Source organism: Chrysoperla carnea, chromosome 3, assembly GCF_905475395.1.
Source record: "Chrysoperla carnea chromosome 3, inChrCarn1.1, whole genome shotgun sequence".
NCBI lineage: Eukaryota > Metazoa > Arthropoda > Insecta > Neuroptera > Chrysopidae > Chrysoperla > Chrysoperla carnea.
In genome coordinates, this window is record NC_058339.1 from 22855796 (window position 1) to 22861795 (window position 6000).

The following is a 6000-nucleotide window of genomic DNA, read 5'->3' on the forward strand; positions in this document are numbered from 1 at the left end:
GAAAAGTATGAAAAAGTTTAAATTGATTAAGTATTTACTCTTTCGATAAAAAAGTAAAATAATATATTTTTTTAAATGTGCTGTTTCGACTTAGGGTTTTTTTTACAGAAAAAAGTTCGCATTAACATACTGTCAAAGTCGTTTTCATACAAACGACGATATAGTTTTGAAATAGTTTTTTTCATCCAATATCTCAAAAAGATTTTGGCTTATTTATTTTATCTTTTTCACTATTTTTTATCAACTTTATCCTATACCTCGAAAATGAAAACCCTTTGACCATAGGTTAATTACCTGAACTGTTTCCTTCTTTTTGAACAAGGAATGACGCCTTAAATACTTTTTGTTGCAATACAAATTGTACAACTCAGTATATGGTAAACAAGTATACATTATTTTTACTTTCAAAAATCAAAATTTTCAAACAAAGTAAACGTATATTAATCGCCGCTGTTTTTCTTAAAGACTTCATATAACAATTTTTGTGAAATTATAATACCTACTACAACTACTATTGGGAAAACACTCTTGTTTACCAAGAGTGTAATAAATTTCAGTTAGAGGCGATGCAATTAGAGTGAAAATATAATAACTACTTACATTTTGTCATTTTCATGTTATTTTTGTGTTGATCAAACACCTTCAATTATATTCTCCTGGAGCATTTTGGTTAAAAAGAAATAAAGTTTATTAATTAAGCTCATAAACTATATATTTTTTACCTTTCAAATTTTACTAAAACTAAAAACAATTCAAGGGTCGAGTCATATCGACTAGGATGGATAAAAAAATTCGTGGTTTTTTGTTTTTATTAAATTGAGATTTTATCAACTGCACTTATTTTGAGTGCATCGAAATTTAGTGATACAGAGTTAGTTAACTATACATTTTTGAAGGAAGGTTTTTAAAATTGTCTTTTACACACAAACTATTATTTAAAAATAAACTATTATTTGAAATATTGAATCTATAATTAATTTTTTTGTCAATATCTTTTAATATTTTTGATGTCATTTTATGAAAAATCGTCAACATATTTAAACTAACCTTCTTAAACCGATAGTCATAACTAACCTGCATATTATCACGATTAATATTATCGTCTATTGGAAATACTGTCAGATGAGTAATACTGAACTACTTGTTTAAGTAATAATTCTATAAATGAATTTATCTAGTGAATTTTTGTTTTTGTTATAGAAAGATATTTTTTCGTTTTGTTAACTAGATTTTAAAAATATTTTGTTTGTTTGAATAAAACACGTTTATATTTATAATTTATTGTACAGTTTTAAATAGCGTTGATATATATTTGGTAATATAATTAAAATATAAAATTTCTAAAAAAATTAATTATACTGGTTTATAATTATTTCCAAAAAACCCATCATCAATTTTCTTTCGTTTGAATCCTTGATAGATTATTAAAAAATGCATAGCGCAGGAGACCAGGGGCTACAGGACGCCAGAGGCTATATATAGATGAGAATTCTTGAAAAATTAAAAAAATCGAACATTGTGCATATTGAATATCTCAAGAAATTTTATTATAAATTAAATATAATATTACTCTCTTTACTGAAATTATCTTAGCCAAAATATATAGACTGTACCTTTTCTATCACTTTTACTTCTTCTGAGCAAAGTTTTGAAATTTGATTAGTTAATTAATATTGAAAAACTGCCGCTATTGAAATTTGAACTGAATAATCTTGCCTTTAAATTTATGTTATGTTATTTCTGTAGCCATAAACTGTATGACTAAAAAAATTTTGAAGTAGTATCAAAAATGAATATCAAATTGATAAAAATTAAAATTGGTAGAAAATATCGATGTTATTTGAGAAAAAAATAATAAAACCTTCTATTTTGTGTGTATTATATATAGAAATCGCAAAATTATATTTCTGTCTAATGAAGTCCCATAAACAAAACGATATAGTATAAAAAGCTTAATTTTATTTTTTATAAAACAATTTCCATTTTTGTTCTTGACATCATAACGTACAAATTTGCACATTTTAGAAGTGAATTCTCTAACTCGCATCGTTATTCCCTGTGTATTCCACAGACTGAGCCAATGATTGAAGCTATAATTTAAAATCCCATAATAACTTTCAAATTGATCGTATTTATTTTCTTATTCGTATGCACGTGTGATATCTATTTTATTTATTTTATTTTCAATATGAAATGAAACGAAACTTATAAACAGAAGAAAAATATAAGAAACAACACATGAGATATTCATTTCCTGCCGATGTACCCTGTGTTTTATCTTTCTTTCGAAAATACACAGCAACTGTCAGTGGTAAATAACAGGAAACCGCCTAGCCGTCATCATGCTTCGGTATATAAGCGTTCAAAAGTTATTCGATTTATTGATTCTTCCCTCCATTTTCTTATTATAACTATGTATGTATGAGTTGTGTGAAATATCTCACATTGTAAAATTTTCTTTGTTTTCATTCATGTAATACCTACCGAATGTGCTATAAAATTTAGTATATTAAGACACCCCAAAATGAAATATAAATAAGATCCTTAATAATAAGTTGAAAATATCAAATGCAGTAGTTGCATTTATAAATTAATCGATTTTCTTACAAACAGATTTTTAGCTCGAGTTCCCTAATGAATGACGGTGTTAATTTCAAGGGTCACTATTTTATTTGTTACTATGGTAAGTACCTGGATGGCCGATCTTTCTCGTTAAACGATGTTTTCTAAAAATGAAACTTTGTTAAATCGATTTATCACCCCTGAATGCTCCAGCATACTAAATTTCATGAAAATGGTTGATGCCGTTTCTAAAAATTGAAGTTATTGAAACCTAGCTGGATCGATTTACCGTCCCCGAAAACCCCTGTATACTTAATTTATTGTAAATCATTGGATCCGTTTCCGAAATCAAGATCAAACCCACCTTCCTCCGCGAACCCCCCCCCCAATAATTGGAGCCATTTCCGAGATTATACTTTCTAAGATAAAACAATGTTTTTTGAAAATATAACAAAGCTAGATCGATTTTTCGCCCCATAAACACCCGGATACCAAATATCATAAAATCGTTGAAATCGTTCCCGAGATTCCAAATATATGTATACAATTACTTGTGTAAATGTGTAAGATAAAACCAGCTACTTGGTTGTCTTATCTAAGAATACTCATTCATGGTCGAAATTTTGAAATAACATCAACGAATAAGCTATGGACCAAAAATTTGTTAAATCAACAAAAGAGATTTTAATACATGTAACGGTCGTTTACATCTCTACGAGAAGAGCCATCTTGAACAAAGGATTATTTCTAAGTATACAGATCTATTATCAAGTCAAATCCAATGTATGGCATTGTATACCATCAGTTTACACATTTCCTCTGTTACGACAGAGAAAATAGAACGGAAATTATGGTATTTGAAAATCAATAATGTAAATATTTACTCTAGTCGGCAACAACATTCTAAATATATTTTATAGTTAATTTTAAATATTTCATAGTATTTTCAAAATAGCAATTTATTTTCCGTTATTAAATTTACGATACACACATAATAACGTAAAATATCTCATTTTTGTTCCTGAAAATAGAGAGAGAAAAGAGAGATAGATGCAACATAGTTCGATCAAAATAACATGGTATACCTAAAATATCGGTGACGCCAACTTGAGTATATTTTAAGAATTAGTCTTTACAATGAGAGGAATTTCTTATCAAAAAAAAAAAACCGACGAAATAATTTACGATTCTTTACCTAATAAATTTTATAATGCACAATTTTAAGTCTTCTCATTCCTCGTTAAATGTTGCAGAAAAATTAAGTCTTAACTTTGCCTCGTGTGTCAAATTAGTTTTTTTTTTGCCTGGTGCTAAAACGACAGATACATTTATACGTAGAAATAAAAAGCAGGATGTTTGCGATCGTCCAAATGAGTGAAAAATTTTGAAAAGGCGTTGCATTCCATTGTATAACCCCTCCCGCTGTTACAAATATCATGTCCTTTGTTTATACGTATTATGTCAAAGATGTTCTTTAAACACTTGCCGGCGTTAAACATTGGAGTACGGAAGCCGAAAGTTTTAATTTCCATAAATGTGGCATTGTGAAGTCGTGTGACGTTTAAAACTCGATTTTTTCTTTATAATCAAATTTATGAATCTTCAAAATAACAGAGAAAAATTATCATAGAAATTTTACTTTTAAAGGCTTACGGTCATATATTGAATAATTCAGAATTTGCTTTAGTTGTAAGACCAATAGCAAATAAAATAGATTTTCTCATACCATAAAATTCGGCTGACATGGACTTGAGGTGTCTAGATTCATTAAAATTGAGATTGTGTTATACCAAGGTGAAAGCGATGGATATTGATCTATTGTATGACACACTCTGTTTATATAGTAGTCCTTAATTTTTGAGGGGGTACTTGCCTTATTGTAATAAGACACTAAAGGCATGATCCTAGATGTTCGTGTGAAATTGACATTTTCATTGACCAATCTAATCTGATTAACATTTTCTAAATAATGAATTACAATCCTGAAGACTGTGATTAAAAGTTCGTAATTTCTCTCTTATTCTCACTAGGGAGTAGAGTTTAATAGTTTATTAAACTATTAAAGTCTGTTATAGTCTATTAAACTATTAACAGACTATATTTTGAGCGGAAAGCTAAATACCCGCATGAAGTTTGGTAGTTGGAGGCACCAATTAATTTGCTTTCGGTTTATAATTTTCAATTGGGTCCCGTCTACAACTAAACTTAATCTGGGTATTTAACTTAGACTTTCAACTCATAATATAGACTGTTAAACCGAAGTGTAGAGTTTACTTGGTTTATATTTAATTTTAATTTTGTTTTTTATTCTCAATCTTGTTTCGAAGTAAGAAGTTGTAAGTAATTATTTAATTTCAGTCAGTTTTTTCATCAATTTTTCAATGATTTAGTATATTTCATCTGCCTTTTAATCTAGGTATACGGAAATTTATAAGTCTGCAATTGTGGTTTTTCCGTACCTCTCTTGCTATGGTATGAGATAAAATACTTACCACCTAACTTCACTTACAGAAAGTTTTTATCCGACTATATAATGCATCAATGTTTGAGTAACGTTAGACGTGATTTACATTAGAATATGGCTAATAATACAGTTCATTTAATTGAGTATAAGTTTCGGTTACCACCGTTGAAATTATTATCATAGAAGGATTTGTGGTACTATAAATAATGGTGCTAGTTAAATTGGTGTTTTGAAAACATGAATTTAATTTCAAACTACAATGTACATTTACTTGATGCATATCGTAGATAATAATATTTGTACGCAAAACAATATACATGGAGAATTATAAAGAATAGTATATGGGATTTTGAGACTACCATACTAATATTAGAAATATCGAAACTTCTAGATAAAATCCGTACTCTAACCAAAAAAGGTCGAATTTTTTGTGTGTGTATTGTCGTAAAATGAAAAGGAAAAATAAATAAACAACATCTTTACCTTCTTAAAATGTTTTTTCGAATTTTTTACTTATACAAGGGGTCTCATTTTTATCTATCACGCTGAACATTTCTCGAGATACCACTTGGAATGAAAGAGATTGAATAAAAAGTGTTAGGGGCAGAGATTCGAGCTTACACTAAATTAGCAAGTTGTTTCTTAAAACGAAGAATTTCAGATTTAAATATATTTTTCAAAAGTGAGAAGATTTCGGTTACGATAATAATAATCGGGAGGTTAGAGACATCGTTGAGATTAGGGACATTTAGAAACAATTTCAAGGATTTTTGTTTGATCTATAACCGCCAATATTGCATCCGGATTATTTTCAATGCAAAATTGACCTGCAAGTTTCTTCTGTTCCAAGTACAAAAGCGTTACATGGTGAGAAATGTATGGCGTTTACTACTATGCTGGTATCATGTAAAGACAGATACTTATATCTATGTTATCGTTAGTAATATTACAGTATTTAATAGGGCCACCCACCA